This window comes from Sciurus carolinensis (assembly GCF_902686445.1).
Source record: "Sciurus carolinensis chromosome 14 unlocalized genomic scaffold, mSciCar1.2 scaffold_126_arrow_ctg1, whole genome shotgun sequence".
NCBI lineage: Eukaryota > Metazoa > Chordata > Mammalia > Rodentia > Sciuridae > Sciurus > Sciurus carolinensis.
This window is the reverse complement of record NW_025920111.1, coordinates 1,040,283-1,050,005: the sequence shown is the minus strand read 5'-3', so window position 1 is coordinate 1,050,005 and position 9,723 is coordinate 1,040,283. Positions and strand designations below refer to the sequence as shown.

General features: G+C 43.4%; 1 pseudogene; it reads left to right on the top strand.

Moving 5' to 3' along the window:
- The first annotated feature begins 1,170 nt into the window (after window positions 1-1,170).
- Window positions 1,171-9,723, top strand: part of LOC124973346 (5'-AMP-activated protein kinase subunit beta-2-like) — a 47,040-nt pseudogene continuing 38,487 nt past the window's right edge.

Sequence of the window (9,723 nt, the reverse complement as noted above, 5' to 3'; positions counted from 1 at the left end):
TAGAATTTCCACTTAGATATCACTGGAAGTATGTAATCACATCTCTAGCTACCAGGGAAGCTAAGAAATGTGTCTTTATACAGAAAGGCAACATACCAAGGTTATTGAAAAGAAAGAGGAAATGAATGTTAAAGTGGGCCTTTAACACTCCATCATCTCATTTTTCAGTTCTGTAACCTTATTCCAATGATTTTATGATCCATCTCACCTCACCTGCCTACACCTTATTCCAATGATTTTATGATCCATCTCAACTCACCTACTTACACCTATGGTCATATCTAAGACAGTGCTAATAATTGCAAGATCACTGATATCTCAAGGTCAAACATCCTACTCTTCAAACCATCTCTTACCTACTAAACTCATTCTCTCTGGTACTTACTGCCATCAGCCAGTTCTTTGACTCCACTGGCCCCTCAATCAATCTGCTCTTCTTTTCCCAGTCACCGCTCAGAGAGATGTGGTTCATAAAATATTTCAGCTCACCTGAGGCCACGTGAGGCAGCCATAGAGAAAGTTGCACTGGTCCTGCGACAACATGCCCCTGGCATCCTCTGAGCTCACCAGGCAGCAAGTGGCCGCAGCTCTGGTGCTTCAGGCATGGCATCCCCGCGGGTCAGTCCCTGTCCAGCACCCCCATGCTATGCTGAAGGCTGTGCACGCCCACCATTGAGGTGGAGGAATCTAGAGAGGTGAGTGTGCCACAGCCACGGTGGCAGGCAGCAGGATCACAGAGGAGTGGCCTAGAGCCAGTGGCCTTGTAGCCATTTTTAGGAGGAAATGCAGATCCCTGGCCCCAGGTGCGTCACCAGTTTCAAAAACTTTGTGGGTGGCCTTGCCTGCTCAATGGCCAATGTGCCCGTGGTCCCAGGAAAAGGGAGCACATCGCTGTAGATGATCAGGGTGCGAGAGTGGACGCGGTACTGCGGGGGAGTCCTCAGGGCGGGTTTCCAGAGTGGGGGTGGCGGGAAACTGGGGGGCTTGCAGGAGCCCCTGTAGGCTGGGAGATTGGGGACCACAGGGCACAGTTTCCTGTGGTGGGGATTCCCTTCCCAGTCCCCAGGCACAGAGGCGGGGCCCGGGTGCCCCTGACGTGGCCGCTGGGGTGTTTGTTCCTAGCCGGGTGTAACTCTGTGCACCAGGTGGCCCCCGAATCGAGCTGCAGCCATGGGAAACACCACCAGCGACCGGGTGTCCTGGGAGCATCACAGCGCCAAGTCTGCATGCACGGAGGGCAACAGTGGCCATGCCCTGGGCAAGGAGCACAAGATCATGGTGGGGAGCACCAGCGACCCAGGTGTCTTCAGCCTGCTGGACTCCAAGGTACTCAGCTCCACGCCCCCTACCGTGGCAGTGCAGCTGCTGCTTGGCTTCTGGACTCCTCCTCCTTTCCTTGGCTCATTTTTATCACACTAAACTGGGTTGTGAGATTTTTTTTTTTAATTAAAGGGATATTCCAGGGAGGGAGGTGTTGGATTGTAAATTCTTCTTGTGGTGCCACCTCAATATAAGGCAAACGTGGAATTCTTGTTTTCTTGGTGCTTTGACCAAGCATTGAACCACATATTTAGGACAGGGACCATAGACACCTCCCCTACCCTCATCATACTTGGTTCTTCTAACAATTTATAGGTTGTAAGCTATGGTGGAATACTTGAGGGGGTAGATTGTTTGAGCCACTGGCCCTAGCTCAGTTGCTTACATTTTCCTTGAAATGGTTAAGTGAAATTTTTTCCTGGAATTTTCTATTTGTTTGGATCCTTTTTGCTCTTTTAGGTGCTCTTCACTTTGGGTCCTTTTCCCCTTTGGCATGACTGTGAGCAACCACCACTTTTTAACTAGAATACTTGTGCCTAGACTTGGAGATCAATAAAGGGCATCATTTAGTTGACTGTTCAGTTTTTGTCCTATACTTTGTAGTTGTGGTGACTGTGCTTTCAGGTCAGCTTCTCAAGTGGGAGAGCCAGTGATTCCCAGATAGCTCCACTCCACAGTAGTCCTTCAATATTTTTCCTTAGCCTAAAAGCAATAATTCATTGCTTCCCTGAAAACCTTGTTTCCAATTGAAGAGTTACAGGAAGAGGTCAATTGTGTTCCCCCCAAGAGAAAAGACAGATGGATCTGACAGCAATGTGATTACCATCCTAATGTTTCTAATAACTTAGAAGTGTCAGCATAAATACACTTAATTCTTTCTGGTAGGCTGTTCATGGGTGAAATAGAAAAATGGAGGGATTGAGGCAATTGGGGGATATGTTTGAGGCTTTATAGAGAAATTAGTTTTATTTGCCACAGCAGTAGTACATGGAATTTGGATGCTATGGTTGTTTTGGATACCAATTGAGAACATCATCATAGAGGGAGAAATAAGAGTGATTGAAAGGGACATTTCATGGGGCTTTTTCTCCATTCCTTTCTTTCCTCTCCCACTTCAGAACTTCTTCCTCATCATGTGGTCTGTCTACCCAGCCATCTATATTTACTTCTTTAAAGCTTTCCCAAGGTGATTGACCTCATTGTTTTTTCCCCCCTTTTCCTACATCAATGACTCAGGATTTAAGTACATTGTATTTGTCAAACCATGACTGAAGTTGTTGGTGTCCTGAATTAAAGCCAAATTGTTCTGTGTGAATTGGGGACTATTCTGGATCATTCTTTTTCTCACTCCAATCTTGTCATTTGGAAAACAAGAAAATGGTTCATATAATTCTTATGGTCCCATCCAAATCTAAGGGTTTTTGACCGACCCTTTTCTTCCCTCCGCATTTTACTAAAGCCTCTTCAAACTATCATTTTCAATGTTGTTTTGCCTCTTTTACCAGTGGTTCTGCTGTTTTACTTAAAGTAATCAATTTTTTTCTAGTCAGCTGCATTTGAATCCTACCACAGAAATGTCATGTCATAAGTAGAAGGTCTTTGCTCCAAATGTTGGAGCATTAGTAGTTTGTGACTTTCAGATTCTAAATGAAAATCCTAAGTTGTAAAACAATAGATAGAAACAGTGGCAGTGGGGCCTCCATTGGATGCCAGTCTTTTTCAGCATACTAATTCAATGGTTCTCAATCTTATTTTTGTATTGGAATAACCTGAGATTTGTTTAAATACTTTATAAAAATTTGAATCATTTACAAAGTAGGGAGAACAGTATAATGAACTCTGTGTACCTCTCACCAAGTTTAGAGATTGATCAAACATGAATGAATGTATATCATCCATACCCTAATCTACTATTCCTCCACCAATTTTTTTGAAGCAAATTCCATATGTTGTAACAAATTATGATGTACCTCAAAAAATGAGATTTTTTTCTCTATTTTAACATAATTACAGTCTTATCTGGGATGATTTTAAAAATAGATTCCCAGATCCTATGTCTGAATCAGAATCTTAGGGTATTCTTAGTCATATGCAAAAATTCCTGTCTAATGCAACCAGTCAGACAGAATGCATTGCCTTTAGAATATGGATACTAGGTTTTCTCTTATGCTAATTGCTTGTAATATTGTAAAAGTCTCTTCAGTTTTCTTTTTTCACAGTTTTAGATTCTTTTAGTTAATTAAGTAATTAATCTGTGCTTCTGGGGCTGGAACCCAAGGTCTCATGTCTTCTAGGTAAGTTCTCTACCACTGAGCTACATCCCCAGACCTTGAATTTTATTTTAGATTATGTGCCTGGTTTCTCAGACTTTAGTTTTGAGGAATAGAGAGAGATAGTACAGAAAGTAGACTTTTCTATTCCCCACCACCACCACACACAAAATTCCGAAGTAAGTAAGCTAGTCTTTTTTTTTTTTTTAATGCACTTTATTTTGTTTGGTAATATCCTTACTTAACAGTGTAAAGTCATTTTTACTTGTTACCAGTTTAAGGCAGGGCTTAGCAAATATTTTCTGTAAGGGACCACATGGTAAATAATTTAGACTATGTGGATAATACAGTCTTTCACAACTGCTTCCACAGTGGTGTGAAAACACTGTAGATAATGCTCATACAAATGAGTGTAACTATTTTCAGTAAAAACTTTATAAAAGCACCTGGCTTACTGTCGGGGTACCGCGGACCCCAGCCCTACGATGCAGCCAAGATGGCGCCTGGCAATGTGCCAAGGAAGTGCTGAGAGCAAAACCAGGTACCTCCAGCAGACTAATTCTCTGTGCAACAAGTGGCGTTATTTGAGGAAGTTAATGTGATTGGCCATGGGTCCTCGTGGACACTGCATGCTTGCTATATGCACACTATTATGCTCCATTACTGTCCATGCTTTCTCCTCGTGATCTATAAGCTGATTGGTTGTTGTATGTAATGTAAGGCCCTTGCAAGAGCGGCCAGCGTGGCCAGCCAGAAGTAGCAGATAGCAGAAAATAAAGAACTTGCTCCGATCTGGTGTCGTGTCTCTCTGCGGGCAGGAAGCGCGATAAATGGTGCCGAAACCCGGGAACGAGTAAAGACATAAGGGTAAGTTCACATAAGTTCTCAAATCAAGACAAAATTAGTCCGAGAGTACAAAAGGTGAGACGTCTCGACGATCGCGGAGCCGCGACAATTCATAACAAAAGGATCCCCGTGGGAGGGACGAGTGAAGTGACCAAATACAGACTTATACAGTGGTACCAACCTGTGTATGTGTGTACGTGCGTGAGCGTGTGTGTGCGCGTGCACGCGCTTGTCTTTTTGTTTGTGTGTTTAAACTAGCTCATAGTGTTGTAAGATTTAATCATGGGAACAGAACTGTCTAAGATTAGAATGCAGCAGCCTCTTAGAGAACTATTAAAAAATCACGGAACACCATTGAAGGCAAAGACGGCTCTGAAGTTTCTTGATACTGTAGAGAAAGTCTCTCCGTGGTTTTTAGACGAAGGGCTACTAAATCTTCCTCAGTGGGAGCAGCTAGGAGAGGATTTGCGCGATGCAGAGAGACGAGAGCCATTGCCAATGGGTACACTGGCCATATGGTCGCTTATTAAATCTTGTTTGATGCAGCAAAGTAAATCAAAAAACCCTTTTAGGGATTTAAAGGGGCCTTTAGAAGAAGGAAGTCAGATCTTAGAAGAATTTAAAGAGGGATGATCATGTTCTCAGAATTCAGAAAGAGAAAATTATACGGAAAGAGAGAGTTCTGAAGAGGAACTCACTGGGGAAGAACTTGAAGAAGCTATGGAAAAGTTAAGCATGCAACCTGAGCGCCCCCTAGCGCCTAGACTGCTTAGTACACCTGTTGCCCCTAGTGCACCACCTATGGAGTTTAAGAAAAAGGAACACCACAGCAGACACCGAGGGTGGGCCTCCTTACAAAATACTACATATCCAGTATTTGAGGATGCCCAAAATCAAAGGTTTCATCAGCTATTAGATTTTAAAATTGTTAAACAGCTGAAAGAAGCAGTGAGCACTTATGGGCCTCAATCGGCTTTTACAGTCTCACTGGTAGAGACCATGATGTCCTTAAATATGCTACCTTTGGATTGGACTAATCTAGCTAGAGCAACCTTGTCAGGGGGACAGTATCTTATGTGGAAAACAGCTTGGCAGGAAATTTCAATGGACACTGCAAGGTGCAATGCAACTTCAGGGAATCCGCAGGTAGACAGAGACATGTTGATGGGAACAGGGCCTTATGAGGGAGTCCAGGCACAGATTAATTATCATCCTGCAGTGTATGCTCAAATTGCTGTGGCTGCTATTAAAGCATGGAAAACCCTACAAGGGTCAGGAGATTTACAAGGACAGTTGTCAAAAGTTACCCAGGGAAGTAATGAGCCCTATGCAGACTTCGTTGATAGATTAATTCAAACAGCTTATAGAATTTTTGGAGATGCTGATCAAGCAATGCCATTAATAAAACAGTTAGCCTATAAACAAGCCAATAAATGGTGCAAAGATGCCATCAGGCCATGGAGAAATAAAGGCTTGTCTACTTATTTAAGAGTCTGCAAAGACATTAATGAGGCCTCTGGAAATAGTGCTGCATTTATTGCGGCACTCGACAGACAAACCTCTGTTCTTGCCACAGCATTAGCACAAAGAGGAGGGGGTAAAAAAGGGGGACCTCCTGGTTCCTGCTTCATATGTGGACAAATGGGACACTTGAGAGCATGTTGCCCTTCCAGGAACAATGGCCAAGGAAAGGGGCCCGGGTTATGTCCTCGGTGTAAAAAAGGAAATCATTGGCTTAGTGAATGTCATTCCGTTAGGGACAAAGAAGGGAATCCTTTACCAACTAACCCCAAGCTACAAAAAAACGGGGTGAGGGGCCCGCCCCGGGGCCCACAACAAATATACGGGGTGATTCAACAAGTGCCACGACAGTGGTATCCTCCAACCAAAAAGGGAATGAAGCTCAGGAAAGAAGAGCCACCTCAGGAAGTGCAGGATTGGACATCTGTGCCACCTCCAGACTCGTATTAACCCCTGATATGGGTGTACAAATGGTAGACACAGATTGGGAGGGAAATATTCCGGCAAATTCAGTAGGATTGCTTCTAGGCAGAAGTTCTTCTACCTTAAGAGGTCTTATAGTCCACCCAGGAGTAATTGATCCTGATTTTCAAGGACAAGTTAAGGCTATGGTTTCTTCACCCAAAGGAATCACAGTCATTTCTCCAGAAGATAGGATAGCACAAATGTTAATTTTACCTAGTCAGCATTCCTTGTGGCCTAGTAAGGAGACAATAAGGGGAACTAACGGATTTGGGTCTACAGGAGGACCCTGGGCTAATTTTACTATGGACCTCCAAGATAGGCCCATAATGCAGTTAATAGTGGGACATAAATCTTTTATAGGATTACTGGACACAGGAGCTGATAAAAGTATAATAAGTGAGACAGTTTGGCCCAAAGGTTGGCCTGTAGTTACAGCTAATCAAAATTTACAAGGTTTAGGTGTGGCTCAATCACCTAACCAGAGTGCTGCTTCGCTGTCCTGGAGGGATAATGAGGGCCATTCAGGGATTTTTCAACCATATATCTGTAAAATACCTATTTCCTTATGGGGGAGAGATGTCTTAACTCAAATGAATGCTAAATTAACAACAAATATTAATTCTAAACCTGTGACACATATGATGAAAAAGATGCAATATACAGAAAGTCAAGGATTAGGTCGAGAACAACAGGGATCACTACAACCCTTGCCCTTACCTCCTCCAAAAAATGATTTCAGAGGGCTGGGTTTTATGTAGGGGACACTGTTATTACACCAATTCCAATAGTTTGGAAAAATGATGAGCCACAATGGATTCAACAGTGGCCCCTTACTACAGTAAAGTTAGAAGCGGCTCATAAATTAGTACAAGAACAAGTACAGGCAGGACATTTACAACCTTCTACTTCTCCCTGGAATACTCCTATCTTTGTCATTAAGAAAAAGTCTGGAAAGTGGAGACTATTACATGATTTAAGGGCCATTAATGCACAGATGTTCCCTATGGGTCCTATACAACGGGGACTGCCTTTAGTTACAGCTTTACCTAAAAATTGGCCCACTGTCATTTTAGATTTAAAAGATTGTTTTTTCTCAATCCCATTACATAGAAGGGATTGTTGGCGGTTTGCTTTTACCTTACCTTCTCTCAATCATGCACAGCCTGACCAAAGATTTGAGTGGACCGTGCTTCCTCAAGGCATGACTAATAGTCCCACGTTATGCCAAATATATGTAGATAAAGCCTTAAAACCTACAAGAGACAATTTTCCAGATTTGTTAATTTATCATTATATGGATGATATCCTTATCTGCCACAAAAACAGACAATTCTTGGAAAAGGCTTTAAAATTTTTAATTTCCACTCTACAACAATATGGCTTAAACATCTCTCCAGAAAAGCTACAAATGGGAAAAACTCAAGAATATCTCGGCACTAAGCTTACAGCTACTATGGTAAAGCCTTTAAAATTAACCATTAGAACCGAAAAGCTTAAAAATCTAAATGATTTTCAAAAACTCCTTGGAGATATAAATTGGATTAGGCCATATTTAAAGATTACCACAAGAGAGCTGAAACCTCTATTTAATATACTTAAAGGAGACCCTAATCTCCATTCCCCGAGAGTCCTTACTTTGGAAGCACAAAAGGTTCTCACGTTGGTAGAACAGAGATTGCAATCAGATCATACAGAAAGATGTGATCCATCCCAAACTCTAATGTTGATTATTATCCCAGAACAACATAGCCCATATGGAATTCTATGGCAAGGAGGACCTTTACAGAGTATCAATCTCCCAGCATCACCCACAAAACAGTTACAAACATTTCCTAAGTCAATAGCTCAGTTGATATATAAAGGGTTAGAGGCCTGTATTACCATATTTGGAAGTCACCCTAAGGTCATTATTATTCCCTATACTAAACTACAAATGCAGTGGTTGATTCAGCATGATGATGATTGGGCTGTTTTATATTGCTCAACTACAGCAACATTTGATAACCATTATCCTAAACATCCATGGATACATGTGGGGGTTCCCGGGAACCCCAGCCTTGGGCGTGGTCAAGATGGCGCCTGACGCTGAGCCAAAAGCGGCCAGCTATACAGTAAACAACCAGCGAATTCCAATGATTGGCTAGTTAACGATGTGACTAGAGCATGCCCCCTCGTGTACCCATCCTGCGCCTGCAGCTGTCCGCGTTTATCTCGTGTACTCTCCCCTGATTGATTGAAGTGTATATAAGCCTGGTGGGTGGGAGAGCGAGGGGGGAACGGAACGGACGGAGCGGAAGCGGCGGCGGCGGCGGCGACAGCAGCAGCAGCGGCAGCAGCGGCTGGAGCTGAGCTGGAAGGAGGGAGTACGCGGGAGTGGAAGAAGCTGGGAAAAGGGAAGCTGGGAGTGCGCAGAAGCTAGGGGTAAGAGAAGCGTAGGAAAGGAACTGTGCACAATAAACTTCCAAAGCTTCAGACATTTGTCGTGTCTCTCTCTGCGGCCAGAGGGGACCCGATAACTGGTGCCGAAACCCGGGAAGATGAAGGCCTTATAAAAGAAAACAAGGTAAGATATTTGAAAGAATTTTTTTTGTATACAAGTTGAACCGGTTATAAAAAAAAAAAAAAAGGGTGTCAGAATGCGCCATTGGCGGTCCTGGGGACACGCGGAGTGTGGTACGGTTGAAAGGTATCAGGAGTCCTGACGCGTGGAACGCGGGTTGAAAGGTATTGGGGTCCTGACGCGTGGAACGCGGGTATCGGGACGCGCCATTAGCGGTCCTGACGCGTGGAACGTGGGTTGAGGGGTACCGGGATCCTAACGCGTAGAACGCGGGTCGGGGGGGTATCGGGACACGCCATCAGCGGTCCTGACGCGTGGAACGCGGTTTAATTAAAGTGAAAGTAGAAACACGCTTGGAGCGGTCCAATTAGGTAGTACGTAAAAAGCCGCTATAAAAATTTTAATGCGCACTTGATGGTTTTCCTTTCAGTAATTTTGTTGCTCCTGGCAGCTAGGCCACTGTTTGTTATTGTAATTACCATAACTAAAGCTATTCAAATTAGTAACAATAGGGTCCGAATGCAGCAACCCCTCAGGGAACCATTAAAAAACAATGGGCCGCCATTGAGAAAAAAAAAAAAAAAAAAAAAAAAAACAGCTAAGAAAGAAAAGCTGCTTAGTGTGCCACAAGGGGGATCTTCATGAACAGGGTCTAATAGTAACAGAAAAGAACGCTTAAAGAGAATAAAGTGAGGAAAAACTGAGTGGTGGTGACCTAGAAAATAATTGCTCAAAAAATCT